This window comes from Heterodontus francisci, chromosome 4 (genome assembly GCF_036365525.1).
Source record: "Heterodontus francisci isolate sHetFra1 chromosome 4, sHetFra1.hap1, whole genome shotgun sequence".
NCBI lineage: Eukaryota > Metazoa > Chordata > Chondrichthyes > Heterodontiformes > Heterodontidae > Heterodontus > Heterodontus francisci.
In genome coordinates, this window is record NC_090374.1 from 22,426,534 (window position 1) to 22,442,313 (window position 15,780).

Consider the following 15,780-nt stretch of genomic DNA (forward strand, 5'->3'; position numbering starts at 1 on the left):
TGAGAAGTTAGAATGTGATGAAGGGTGTGGGGGAGTGCGAGGCTGTGTGTTCAAGAAAGAAAGACTTGCTTTTGTATTATGTCTTTCATTACCTTAGGATGTCCCAAAGTGCTTTACAACCATTGAAGTACTTCTGAAGTATAGTCATTGTTGCAATGTAGGAAATAGAACAGACAACTTGTGTATAGCAAGCTCCCACAAACAGTAATGTGATAATGATCAGATTATCTGTTTTTGCAATGTTGGTTGAAGGATAATTATTGGCCAAGGCACTGGTGTGAACTCCCCTGCTCGTCTTCAAAATAGTGCTGCAGGTTCTTTTACATCTCATCTGAAAGACGGCACCTCCCACAGTACTGCACTGAAGTGTCAGCCTGGGTTCTGTGCTCAGGCCCCGAGAATGGAGTGGGCAGATTCGTTGCTCTAATTCCGACATTACACTTAAAGAGTGCTTCATTGGCTGAAAAACTGCTCTGAGAAGTCCGATGGTCGTGAAAGGCACTATATAAATGCAAGCCTTCCTTTTGAATTTCCAACCTTCTGACTTAGAAGCTAGAGTACAAACACATGAGCCATGAGTAACACCTTGAGGCTGCACAATAAAATACAATACACCAAATTGCAAACGTTCACTAGAAGCAGCTAAAAATATAATACAATGAACAAACAACACGTCAAACATTCTGTTCAAAGGAAATATTCTGAAAACATGTGGAGAAAACAGAACATGACAGGTGCCCTATCTATCTGCTGTCATTTGTTTCGAAAACTGGATAAAATCTCAATTATAATATCTCTTAATCTTGGCATTTAAACCACCGGAATGAATGTCTAGCCCTCGTTTTAAAACCACTTTTCCTTATTAGACTGTCACCAGGGAGCTTAGATAGAGCTTTTAGATCAAAGAGATCAGAAGGTTGGGTGGATATATTGACACATGGGATTAAAAACTAATTTTTAAAAAGCTAATACTTTTGACACCTCTCATTGCCATCCCATTGCTCCCAGTCCATTTTAGAGTCATAGAGTTATACAGCACAGAAACAGGCCCTTCGGCCCATTGTGTCTGTGCCGGCCATCAAGCACCTAACTATTCTAATCTCATTTTCCAGCACTTGGCCCGTAGCCTTGTATGCTATGGCGTTGCAAGTGCCCATCTAAATACTTCTTAAATGTTGTGAGGGTTCTTGTCTCTACCACCCCTTCAGGCAGTGTTTTCCAGATTCCAATGACCCTCTGAGTGAAAATTTTTTCCTCAAATCCCCTCTAAACCTCCTACCCCTTACCTTAAATCTATGCCCCTGGTTATTGACCCCTCTGCTAAGGGATAAAAGTTTCCTCTTACCTAATCAATCAATGTCCCTCATAATTTTGTATACCTCAATCATGTCCTCCCTCAGCCTTCTCTGCTCGAAGGAAAACAACCCTAGCCTTTTCAGTCTCTCTTCATAGCTGAAATGCTCCAGCCCAGGCAACATCCTGGTAAATCTCCTCTGCACCTTCTCCAGTGCAATCACATCCTTCCTATAGTGTGGTGACCAGAACTGTACACAGTAATCCAGCTGTGGCTTAACTAGCATTTATACAGCTCCATCATAACCTCCCTGCTCTTATATTCTATGCCTTGGCGAATAATGGCAAGTGTCCCACATGCCTTCCTAACCACCTTATCTACCTCTGCTGCTGCCTTCAGCGATCTATGGACAAGTACACAAGGTCCTTCAGACCCTCTGTACTTCCTAGGGTCCTACCATCCATTGTATATTCCCTTGCCTTGTTAGTCCTCCCAAAATGCATCACCTCACACTTCTCAGGATTAAATTCCATTTGCCACTGCTCCGCCCATTTTACCAGTCCATCTATATCGTCCTGTAATCTAAGGCTTTCCTCCTCACTATTTACGACACCACCAATTTTAATGTCATCTGTGAACTTACTGATCATACCTCCTATATTCACGTCTAAATCATTAATGTACACTACAAACAGCAAGGGTCCGGGCACTGATCCCTGTTGTACACCACTGGTCACAGGTGTCCACTGCAAAAACAACCCTCGACCATCACCCTCTGCCTCCTGCCACTCAGCCAATTTTGGATCCAATTTGCCAAATTGCCCTGGATCCCATGGGTTCCTACCTTCTTAACCAATCGCCTATGCGGGACCTTATCAAAAGCCTTGCTGAAGTCCATGTAGACTACAACAACTGCTTTAGCCTCATCGACATTGTAGATGTAGAGTATTGACAGGCAGAGAGATCTGGGCGTACAGGTCCACAGGTCACTGAAAGTGGCAACGCAGGTGGATAATGTAGTCAAGAAGGCATACGGCATGCTTGCCTTCATCGGTCGGGGCATAGAGTATAAAAATTGGCAAGTCATGCTGCAGCTGTACAGAACTTTCGTTAGGCCACACTTCGAATATTGCGGGCAATTCTGGTCGCCACACTACCAGAAGGACGTGGAGGCTTTGGAGAGGGTACAGAAGAGGTTTACTAAGATGTTGCCTGGTCTGGAGGGCATTAGCTATGAGGAGAGGTTGGACAAACTCGGATTGTTTTCACTGGAACGACGGAGGTGGAGGGGTGACATGATAGAGGTTTACAAAGTTATGAGCGGCATGGACAGAGTGGATAGTCAGAAGCTTTTTCCCAGGGTGGAAGAGTCAGTTACTAGGGGACATAGGTTTAAGATGAGAGGGGCAAAGTTTAGAGGGGATGTGCGAGGCAAGTTCTTTACACAGAGGGTGGTGCCGGGGGAGGTGGTGGAAACAGGTACGATAATGACGTTTAAGAGGCATCTTGACAAATACATGAATAGGATGGCAATAGAGGGATACGGTCCCCGGAAGTGCAGAAGGTTTTAGTTTCGGCAGGCATCAAGATCGGTGCAGGCTTGGAGGGCCGAATGGCCTGTTCCTGTGCTGTACTGTTCTTTGATCAAGGAAACTAAAGCCCTCCCTCCTGCACCATCTCCTCAGCCATGCATTCATCTGCTCTATCCTCCTATTCCTATACTCACTAGCACATGGCACTGGGAGTAATCCAGAGCTAACAACCTTTGAGGTCCTGCTTTTTAATCTGCTACCTAGCTCCCTAAATTCTTGTAGCAGGACCTCATCCCTTTTTCTACCTATGTCGTTGGTACCAATGTGTACCACGACCTCTGACTGCTCACCCTCCCCCTTCAGAATGTCCCGCAGCTGTTCTGTGACATCCTTGACCCTAGCACCAGGGAGGCAACATACCATCCTGGAGTCACGTTTGCGGCCACAGAAACGCCTATCTGTACCCCTTACGATAGAATCCCCTATCACTATAGCTTTTCCACTCCTTTTCCTACCCCTCCTGTGCAGCTGACCCACCTGTGGTGCCACAGACTTCGCTCTTGCTGCATTCCCCTGAGAACCTATCTCCCCCAACAGTAACCAAAGTGGAAAATCTGTTAGAAAGGGAGATGGACCCAGGGGACTCCTGCACTACCTGCCTAGTTCTTCTACTCTGCCTGGCGGTCACCCATTCCCTTTCTGCCTGAGCAGTCTTTACCTGCGGTGTGACCACCTCCCTGTACGTGCTATTCACGATGATCTCAGCCTCGCAGATGCTCCACAGTGTCTCCAGCCGCCGCTCCAGATCCGAAACGTGGATTTCGAGTAGCTGCAGCTGGAGACACTTCCTGCACACGTGTTCGCCCTGGACACTGGAAGTGTCCCTGACTTCCCACATTGCACAAGAGGAGCACTCCACACTGTCGAGCTGCCCTGCCATGACTTACCCTTAATTTCTCTCCTTACCCAAAAATTAGATTATTTACACTTGATTCCCTAAAAAAAAACTACCTACTATATTTTTTAACTGTAGACCTTTCCCTTTACCTTTTGTTACTATCCCAGCTATTTAGAGTTATTCCATAACAGCAGTTACTCACTAACCAATCATCTTGCAGCTTTCCTGTGGCAACACTGCTCACTTTGTTTTCAAACTCCAGTGCGCCTGGACTGCTCTCCGGTCAGCTCCCGGAAGGTATTGTTTGCCTTTGCTCCGTGACCTTTTGGTCAGCTATGTGGCCTGGTCCAATCTAGACCTTCTCCTTTGTTATCTCTTGCCCCACCCCTACCTCACTTGCTTATAATCTGTGACTTTTCTAATATTTGTCAGTTCCGAAGAAGGGTCACTGACCCAAAACGTTAACTCTGCTTCTCTTTTCACAGATGCTGCCAGACCTGGTGAGTGGTTCCAGCATTTCTTGTTTTTATTTCAGATTTCCAGCATCCGCAGTATTTTGCTTTTATTGAAAAATTATTAATTGGCTGCTCAATCAATGAGTGGAAGGAGGTCGTAAAATAACATTGAAGGACCTTAAATGGGATACATGTTGCCTTTATTCAGAGAGCAAACATACTGTCGGTTAAAGTTATGATATAAGTAATCTTTATGAGAAAGACTGGTGCATCTATGAACTTGGCCTGTGACACCGGTCAATCTCTGACGCTGTGTGCCAAGCTGAACCAATGTCAGAGGGCAGCGCCCCCTCCACTTTAAGAAAGAATTTGCATTTGTATAATGCCTTTTATGAGCACAAGACATTCCAAAGGGTTTTGCAGTCAATGAAGTCATTTTTGAAGTGTCGTCACAGTTGTAATGAGGAAACATGGCAGCCAATTTGCATACAACAAGCTCCCAAAAACAGCAATAAGCTGAATGAACAGTAATCCTTTTTTTTTTAGTAACGTCGATTGAAGGATAAATATTTGTCAGGTCAGTGGGGAGAACGCCCCTGGTCTTCTTTGAGTTAGTGCTGTGAGCCACAAACAGAATTGAGATAATGCTCACAGCCATCACTGCAACATCTATTAGCAGTTACTAACAATAAACACAGGTACATAGGAACACAGGAACAGAAGTAGGCCATTTAGCCTGTTGAGCCTGTTCGACGAGATCATGGTTAACTCCATGTACTCACCATGACCTATATTCCTTAATGTCTTTCGTTAACAAAAATCTATCAATCTCAGATTTAAAATTAACAGTTGATCTAGCATCAGTTGCCATTTGGTGGAAGAAAGTCCCAAATTTCTATCACCTTTTGTGTGTCGAAGTGTTTCCTGATTTCACAGCCGTCAAAGTTTTAGTTCTAGTTTTTAGGCTATGCCCCCTAGTCCTCGACTCCACACCCAGCAGAAATGATTTCTGTCTATCTACATTATCAGTTCCCCTTAATATATTGAAAACCTCAATCAAATCACCCCTTAACCTTCTAAATTCCCGGGGAATACAACCCTAGTTTGTGTAATCTCTCCTCGTAATGGAGAGATGTTGGCAGTGGAGAAGGAAACCCAAACAAACAATAGTCTCACTTTAATTCTTTCGAATGATTTCATGTGCGATTTTCATGCTATGATGCAGAGCAGCCATTTCTGACAAGCTGCAAGTACTGCTGTGATGACAAAGCAGAGTCTGACTGTCTGATGGTGAGATGCCTCATACAGCAGTCAGGGCCCCCTTAGCCCTGAGCGGTCACTTGCTGCGATCATCACAAGAGCCCCCTTTTTTTCATTCATGGGATGTGGGCATCGCTGGCTAGGCCAGCATTTATTGCCCATCCCTAATTTCCCTTGAGAAGGTGGTGGTGAGCCGTCTTCTTGAACCACTGCAATCCACGTGGTGTAGGTGCACCAACAGTGCTGTTAGGAAGGGAGTTCCAGCATTTTGACCCAGTGACAGTAAAGGAATGGCGATATAGTTCCAAGACACGATTGTGTGTGACTTGGAGGGGAAATTGCAGGTGGTGGTGTTACCATGCGTCTGCTGCCCTTGTCCTTCTAGGTGGTAGAAGTTGGGGGTTTGGAATGTGCTGTCCAAGGAGCCTTGTAGATGGTACACACTGTTGCCACTGTGCGCTAGTGGTAGAGGGAGTGAACATTTAAGGTGATGGATGAGGTGCAGATCAAGCAGGCTGCTTTGTCTTGGATGGTGTCGAGCTTCTTGAGTGTTGTTGCACTCATCCAGGCAAGTGGAAAGTAATCCATCATACTCCTGACTTGTGCTTTGTAGACAGTGGACAACTTTGGGGAGTCAGAAAGTAAGTTACTCTCCACAGAATTCCCAGCATCTGACCTGTTCTTGTAACCACAGTATTAATATTGCTGGTCCAGTTCAGTTTCTGGTCAATGGTGAGCCCCAGGATGTTGATGGTGGGGGATTCAGTGATCGTAATGCCATTGAATGTTAAGGGGGGTGGTAGACTATCTCTTGTTGGAGATGGTCATTGCCTGGCACTTGTGTGGCGTGAATGTTGTCACCCAAGCCTGAATGTTGTCCAGGTCTTGCTGCATGCAGACAAAGAATGCTTCATTACATGAGGAGGTACGAGTGGGACCAAACACTGCAATCATCAGCGAACACCCCCACTAATGACCTTATGATGGAGGAAAGGTCATTGACATAGGAGTTGAAGATGGTTGGGCCGAGGACACTACCCTGTGGAACTCCTGCAGTGAAGTCCTGAAGCTGAGATGATTGACCTCCAAGAACCACAACGATCTTCCTTTGTACTAGGTATGACTCCAGTCAATCAAAAGTTCCGCCCCTGATTCCCATTGACTTCACTTTTGCTAGGGCTCCTTGATGCCACACTTGGTCAAATGCTGCCTTGATGTCAAGGGCAGTCACTTTCGCCTCACCTCTGAAATTCAGTTTTTTTGTCCATATTTGTCCCTAAGACTTCCCAAAGTCTGGAGCCAAGTGACCCTGGCCAAACACAAACTGACCATCAGTGAGCAGCCGATTAAATGGGCCACAGCAGCCTTCCACCTACCATTCTGCTGTTCCAGGCTTTCACTTGGTGAAACACCAGCATAGGTAAGAGAACATAAGAACGTTAGGAGTAGGAGCTAGAGTAGGCCATTTGGCCCTTCAAGCTTGCTTCCACCTTCAACAAGATCCACCTCAACTTCATTTTCCTGCACTATCCCCATATCCCTCAATTCCCTTAGTACCTGAAAATCTATTGACTTCTGTCTTGAATATTCTCAATGAGATCACTTAAGGGAGGGACTATGGGGTCTCATACCAGGTTGATAATTTGTGCTGTGGCTTGCTAGTAAAATTACTGATAAACCCAAAAGTGATGCCAACAACTTGCATTTATATAGTGCCATTAATATAGTGTGTGCTAGGTCCCCACCTGCCTAGAATGAGGCACATCAATTTTGTCATGAACATTGATTTGTAACTGTTATTGGAGCGAGTAAATGACTTGTTAAACAGACCAGCCATGGCATTAAAGGTGAGGAAGTGCATTCCAGGGCCTGCTAACGAGGATACAATCCACAAGGGCCAGGACTGGTTAGACCAGTTGGTCACATGACTAACTGCCTATTCCAGGGTTTTCTTTTGAACGGGCCACAGAGAGTTTGAACTCAGAAAGACTTTTTGTTCCTGGACTGAGACAATCTCTCCTGTCTGCTCCCATCTCTTTCTCGCAAGCCTTTGAATCCACTGAAGACACATGAACCCCAAGAGAGAAAAGTCTCCTACAGCGAACAAGGTTTAAGAAGAATACTAGGCCCCAACGAAAAGCAAGATCTACCTACAATCAAGGACTCTACAGTGAGCTCGAAGAACCGTAACAAAAACTCTTCAGATATTGCCTCAAACTTTCCCACTTTATTTTTCTTCTGCTCTTTTCTGTCTCTATTTGCATGTGTGTATCGCATATGCCTGTTAACGTGGGAGTGTTGTATATCCGTAGGCATCAACCAAATTAGAGTTTAAGTTTAAGTTCAATAAATTTCAACCTTCTTTTCTTTAAACCTAAGAAAACTTATTTGTGATGGTTTCTTTGCCTTATAATTGGAAAGTGGTGAACAAGGATTCACCAAGGGGGAGCTAAAAACAGGTGTGTTTAAAATTAAACCCTGTTACTGTAAGACCAGGTGATGGCTGAAAGGGAACCCTAGACCTCTTCCTCACTGGGTCGTAACAATAGTAAAACGTCCCAAGGTATTTCACGAGAGTGTTGTCAAACAAAATTCAATACTGAGCCGCATAATGAGATATAATGAAAGGTGACCAAAGCTTGGTCAAAGAATTAGGTTTTAAGGTGCATCTTAAAGGAGGAGAGAGAGAAGTAGAGAGGTGGAGAGGATTAAGGAGACGATTCCCGAGCTTCAGACCTGGGCAGCTAAAGGCACAACCACCAATGGTGAGCCAGTGATGCGCAAGAGGCCAGAATTGGCGGAGTGCAGTGTTCTCAGAGGGTTGTAGGGCTGGAAGAGGTTACATAGATAGGGAGGGGTGAGGCCATGGAGGGATTTGGAAATGAGGATGATAACTTTAAAATCAAGGCAGTGTTGGACCAGGAGCCAAAGTAATTCGGCGATCCCTGGGGTGATGGGGGAAGGGGATTTAGTGCGAGTTTGGATACGGGAATAGGGCAGTATCTGAATCTAAACCTTGACATGACAATGCTGCACAGTTTCAAACTGATGAAAGGCAAATTTAGGAGTGATGATGGAAAGATTTTCTTCTTCCAAGGAATGATCAGAGCAGAGGTTTCTCTAGACGGATGAGTTAAATGAGCTAAAATGGCCTACCTCATGCATATTGATCTCTGTGATTAAAAATTAAAATGATCTTGTGTGGAAAGAGCCTGAGGCTATGTCACATCCATTTCCTACAAGTGTGGTTCGTATCCTTCACTGCCAAATAAGATAATTATCTGAAAATGTTACTCAATTAAAGATTTAAAAAATATTGATGCATTTATTTGCCTCTGTGTATTTACATTAAATGAGTTAATGACTGCATTAAAGTGGACCACAGAGAAAATTAAACCTTCAACGCAGTTCAATATGACATAAAGGTGTAAGCTGTGGTTCAGTGGGTAGCACTCTCACTAGAAGCTCGTGGGTTCAAGTCCTACTCCAGACACTTGAGCAAATAATCTGGGTTGGTACTTCATTGAGGGAGCGCCGTACTCTTGGAGGTGTAATGTTTTAAAATTCCTATTGCATTGTGTAATCTTGAGGCTAATGTAGAACACACATGATAGCAAAGAGAAAGTGAAACTAAAACAGAAAGAATAAAAGGTAAAGCCTTTATGTTCAGGTGCTGCAGTCTCTGTCTCAATCTCTGCCTCACATCTTATACTAAAACTCGGTCAGACCGCACTAAAGCTACAAGGACCTCACAAAGGCGATGTGGTAAGCAGAGAAAGGATTTTTAAAAATGGAAACATTGCTTTCAGGTATGGAAATTTTGCAAGAGTTTTATCTACTTTTACAGATAGTATTTTACTTGGACACTGTGTTAGTTACACACAGGAAGCTTGTACAGTCTAGACTCACTCACTGATCTCTCCAAAATAACCATCCTAGCCATCCTAGTGTATCACTGCAGATAAGTTTGCTCTGAAAGGAGTGTGATCCTGGATCCCTTATTACTGCGTTGCTGATCATTATGGCGTTGTCTTTGCCCAAGCTACCACCTTTTGATGTGCATTCAAAGGCATCATCCATATCCCCACATTGGTAAAAGTGGCTGTGACGTTTCGAAGGTGTGATGGAAAATTTTGCAATCAAAGACGACACAAGGGAAAAGGCTTTACTTCTATGTTAGGGAGGTGAAGAATTAGAAGATATCTTTGAAACACTTACACCTGAGCAAAATTACTACAACTCAGCAAAAATGCACTGACGACAACTTTATGCCCAAGAAAAACATCATATACTAAACCAATTATCTTCCAATGCACTAAGCAAGAAGTAAGCGAGACAATTGACCAATATTGCATGCGTTTGAGGAACCTAGCAACCAGATGTGACTTCAGTAATGTTGGACATGTCGAACGGGAAATCAAAACAAATAATCAAAGGATATCTCTCCAGTCAAGTACATCGAAAAGCACTCAAGAAATACAGAAAGCTACTAGAACTGCTGGCGTTAGCAAGATCACTATCATTCAGAGCTACTGAAGTTGAGGCTGCTAACAGTAACAACCACACTCCAAGTTCAACTTCTGTGAACACTATGCATCGCTCTCCTGGTAGGAAACCACCTACAAAGCAACAACAGCTGTCTCACAAACAGAGCTGTGACTTATCCAAAGAATGCTTCCATTATGGTAGTGCTTACGCACATGGGGCAGAGTGTCCTGCTACTGGTGAACAGTGTAAAGCTTGTGGAAAACCCAATCATTTTGCTCGTGTTTGTTGCTCATCAGCAAAATCTACAAAGACCAATACAAACAGAAGGGTGCCACGCAGGCGAGAGAATGTAGCCAAAGTAGAAGCCGGTGGCCCTGGACATATTTTTGAGATCTCTCTCAGCCACAGCAAACAGCCACATGTGACAGTGACCATTGGCTGCTCGGACGTAGATACTCTCATAGACACAGGAGCGTCTGTCAATGTCAGATTTGTCCACAGGTGAACACCTACTTGTTGTCATTGATGACTACAGCAGATTCCCAATCGTGGAATCAGTTATGTCAACTTCAACAAAAGCAGTCATCCCAAAGTTTGACCAGATCTTTGCTTTGTTTGGAATCCCTCAAACAGTGAGAAGTGACAATGGTCCCCCATTCAACAGTGATGAGTTCAGTAAATTTGCAAACTACTTAGGAAAATTACACCCCATTGGCCAACAGCTAATGGTGAAGTTGAGAAATTTATACGAACCTTGAAAAAAGTGATACATACAGCTACAGCTGAGAACAAGTCATGGAAGCAGGAGCCATATCACTTTCTTCGTAATTACAGAGAAACACCTCACTCGACTGCTGGAAAACCTCCTGCTACACTCATCTTTGCGCACACATCTACCTGAGCTACCCTGCGGAGCCAAAGATCAACATGTAGATGAACGCAATCGAGAATAGAAAGATCGAATGAAAGTACATGCAGAGCAAAACATGAAAGTTAGAACTACACCGCTGAAGCCAGGTGATAAAGTACTTGTGAAATGTGATGGTCATATTGGAAAACAAACAGCCGCTGATGATATCCAACCATTCGTTGTGGCCAACACAAAAAAATCTGCTAAGCGGGGTTCACAAATCATCACACGAAACACGTCATTCTGCAAAGCACTGAAAGCACCACTCATAAGCATTGAATCCTATTCTTTGCCAGCATGTGTGTTCTACAGAAGCCTCTAGAGTACACAGTGCATAATGCAATTGCAATTTCACAACACTACAACACTACATCCCTCCCCTTCTTAGTAAATAAGACATCGACACCTCAGATGAAGAACATGAGTCAATGAGACTACATCTGATGTCAGACGATATTCTACTTGTGAGAGAAAACGCTCACCATACTTAAGTAACTGTGTCATGAGATGAGCTATTTATGTTTAAGTTTATTGTTTACAGTTTGAGAAACAAACTATTGAAACATGCTATGTCTCTTATTTACTAAAAGAAAATAAAACAGGCAGAATAAAAGGAGAAGCCTTTATGTTCAGGTGCTGCAGTCTCTGTCTCAATCCGTCTCAATCTGTGGTAATGTAATTGAACTAGTAATCCCGAGGCCCAGGTTAATGCCATGGTGAAAATAAAATTCAATAAATGATTATAAAAAAATCTGGAATGGAAAGTAATGGTGCTATGAAACTATCATCAATTGTCGTAAAAACCCATCTAGTTCACTAATTTCCTTTAGGGAAGGAAATCTGCCAAACCTTACCTGATCTGGCCTACATGTGACTCCAGATTCACAGCAATGTGCTGACTCTCAGCTGCCTTCTGAAATGGCCTGGCAAGCCATTTGTCTCAGTTGTCAAGGGAAATTAGGGATGGGCAATAAATACTGACCTTGCTAGTGATGCCCACATCCCATGAAAGAATAAATAAAAAATCTCTGCCTCACATCTTATACTAAAATTTGGCTAGACCTCACTAAAGTCCCGAGGACATCACAAGAGGTGCCGTCTTTCGTATGAGACGTTAAACCAAGGCCCTTCTGCCTTCTGCCATGCTAGGCCTCCACCTGCCAAGACGAGGCACATTAATTTTGTCATGAACATTGATTTCAAACTGTTACTGGATTGAAGAAGACTTGTTGAACAGATCAGCCGAGGCTGGAAAGGACATTTGTATATTAACAGATGGTGTTTGAAAGGATAAAGCAGCCATTCCCTGACATTCAACCCACAATGGACTTCTGATCGCCAGACGTTGAAGGTGGGAGAGCTCGCATTCCAGATTGACTGCTAAGATGGCCGAATACACAAACGGACATGGTCACACCAGCTGGTCACATGACTAACCTGCTGGGCAACTTGAGTTTTTTGAATTTGTACAAACAGTTTGGGCTCAGAAAGTTGTTTGCTCCTGGACTGAGATCTCTGTCCTGTCTGCTCGCATCTCTTTCTCACAAGCCTCTGAATCCACTGAAGACACATGAACCCCAAGAGAGAAAAGTCTCCTACAGCGAACAAGGTTTAAGAAGAATACTGGACCCCAACGAAAAGCAAGATCTACCTACAATCAAGGACTCTACAGTGAACTCGAAGAACCGTAACAACAGCTCTTCAGATATTGCCTCAAACCTTTCCACTTTATTTTTCTTCTGCTCTTTTCTGTCTCTATTTGCATGTGTGTATCACATTTGCATGCTAGCACAGGGCACGGCGTGTATCCCTCGGTGTTAACCGAATTAGAGTTTAAGTTTATTAAATTTCAACTTTTCTTCTTTAAACCGAAAAAAAGCCTGTTTGTGCTGGTTTCTTTGCCTTATAATTGGAAAGGGGTGACCAAGGATTCACCAAGGGGGAGCTAAACCTCTACCACCCCTACAGGTAGTGTGTTCCAGATTCCAACCACCCTCTGGGTGAAAGAGTTTTTCCTCAAATCCCCTCTAAACCTCCTGCCCATTACCCTAAATCTATGCCCCTGGTTATTGACACCTCTGCTAAGGGAAAAAAGTTCTTCCTATCTACCATATCTATGCCCCTCATAATATTGTACACCTCTATCAGGTCTCCCCTCAGCCTTCTCTGCTCTAAGGAAAACAACCCTAGCCTATCCAGTCTCACTTCATAGCCAAAATGCTTCAGCCCAGGCAACATCCTGGTGAATCTCCTCTGCACCCTCTCCAGTGCAATCACATCCTTCCTATAGTGCGGTGACCAGAACTGTACACAGCACTCCAGCTGTGGCTTAACTAGTGTTTTATACAGCTCCATCATAACCTCCCTGCTCTTATATTCTATGCCTCGGCTAATAAAGGCAAGTATCCCATATGCCTTCCTAACCACCTTATCTACCTTTGCTGCTGCCTTCAGTGATCTATGGACAAGTACGTCTGGGCTGGAAGTGCAAAAGACTAACTATGCACTTTGACTCATACCCCAAAGTATCAACCAGTTTTTGCCTGTCTTACACAAATGTTTTCTACCCAACCACTGTCTTTGTCTGCGGACCCAATGTGAGGTTTAGCTTTCTGGCTTTTAGCTGGAGAAGGAATGATTGATGGAGCCACAAATAAAACAAGATGGAAAAGAAAGCCGGCGTAATTGTGCTGACACACTGGTAAACAAATCAAGTCAGTAAGGCTGTTATTGGTCTAAACATCCCAGTATTACACATTCCCTTGCTCCTCTTCGCTACTGACAGAGGCACTATGAATTATGCAACACTGTACTGTGTGATTACATTGAGAGGAAGGATTCCAAATTATGCCCATCTTTAGTATAAGAGGTGAGGTAAGCTAATACAGCAGGCAATTCTTCCAGGCATGTCCAATATCACTGCAAGTCAACAACGAGGGGGGAGGAAGATCGGAGGGGTATCAAGGGTCGGGGTTAGGGGAGGGAGATTGGGGGAGATCTGGGGTCGGAGTCAGCGGAGGGAGATCGGGGGTCAGAGTCAGGGGAGGAAGATCAGGGGACAGGGCTGGGGTCAGGAGAGGGAGATCAGGGCTCGTAGTGAGGGGAGGGAGATTAGGGGTCAAGGTCAGGGTAGTGAAATCAGTGGTCGGGAGGGATATTAGCAAGCAGGGTCAGGGGAATGGGGGAGATGAGTAGGGGTCAGGGGAGTGAGGGAGATTAGGAGTCAGATTCACAGGTTGGAAATTGAGGGTTAGAATCATGGGAAGGGGGAGATCAGAAATTGGGTAGATTAGGATCAGGGGTGGCAGGTCTTGGGGTTGGGGTCAGGGGAGGGAAATTAACATTTGAGAAGATTGGGGGTGGGGAGATCGGAGTCCGGTGAAAGTAGGGGTTGGGGAAATCAAGGCTTGTGGCTGGAAGATTGTGGGATGGTAGGCGCTGGTGGTGTTTCGTTCCTTTAATGTGGGATTGTGAGTAACAGCCCTGCAAAGGACCTAACATTTGTTTCAGGTATGGGCAAAAGACATATGTGCTTTCCCCTTATCAATATGGCAAATGTGGACTTTTGGCTGGAAACCCTGCTTGATTTCCTGTCTGCCATAGAGTTAGAGTCATACTTAGCGCAAAGGAAGATGGTTGTGGTTGTTGGAGGTCAATCATCTGAGCTCCAGGACATCACTGCAGGAGTTCCTCAGGGTAGTGTCCTAGGCCCAACCATCTTCAGCTGCTTCATCAATGACCTTCCTTCAATCATAAGGTCAGAAGTGGGGATGTTCACTGATGATTGCACAATGTTCAGCACCATTCGTGACTCCTCAGATACTGAAGCAGTCCGTGTAGAAAATCAGCAAGACCTGGACAATATCCATTGATAAGTAGCAAGTAACATTTGCGCCACAGAAGTGCCAGGCAATGACCATCTTCACAAAGAGAGAATCTAACCATCTCTCCTTGGCATTCAATGGCATTACCACCGCTGAATCCCCCACTATCAACATCCTAGGGGCTACCATTGATCAGAAACTGAACTGGAGTAGCCATATAAATACCGTGGCTGCAAAAGCAGGTCAGAGGCTAGGAATCCTGTGGCAAGTAACTCACCTGTTGACTCCCCAAAGCCTGTCCACCATCTATAAGGCACAAGTCAGAAGTGTGATGGAATACTCTCCACTTGCCTGGATCGGTGCAGCTCCAACAACACTCAAAAAGCTCGACACCATCCAGGACAAAGCAGCCCGCTTGATTGGCACACCATCCACAAACATTCACTCCCTCCACCACCGACGCACTGCAGCAATGCACCTAGGCTCCTTAGACAGCACCTTCCAAACCCGCGACCTCTACCACCTCGAAGGACAAGAGCAGCAGATGCATGGGAACACCACCACCTGCAAGTTCCCGTCCAAGTCACACACCATCCTGACTTGGAACTACATCGTCGTTCCTTCATTGTCGCTGGGTCAAAATCCTGGAACTCCCTTCCTAACAGCACTTTGGGTGTACCTACCCCACATGGACTGCAGCGGTTCAAGAAGGCAGCTCACCACCACCTTCTCAAGGGCAATTAGGGATGTGTAATAAATGCTGGCCTGGCCAGTGACGCCCACTTCCCATGAATGAATAAAAAAAAATATTGTGGCTTTAGTAGTGAGTAGTGCCCAATCAATCAAGTCTATTGATACTAACTCTGTTAAATGGTGCAAACTTAGTGCAGTGCAGTCCCTACTCACTACTACAGGAGAGACAAGTAATCATAAAGAAAACTGTTGCCAGTTTCATTAAACAGAAACACCTGGAAACTTCTTCCAATTTACCTCAGGCAATGAGGCAAACGCTGGGACACCATGATTACCAAGAATGTATCCATCAGCTTCGGCTTTCACTGCTATCCTGGGTCGGTTATTCCGTGCATTCACTGCCCTGTATGGAGGCATGGGGTTTGA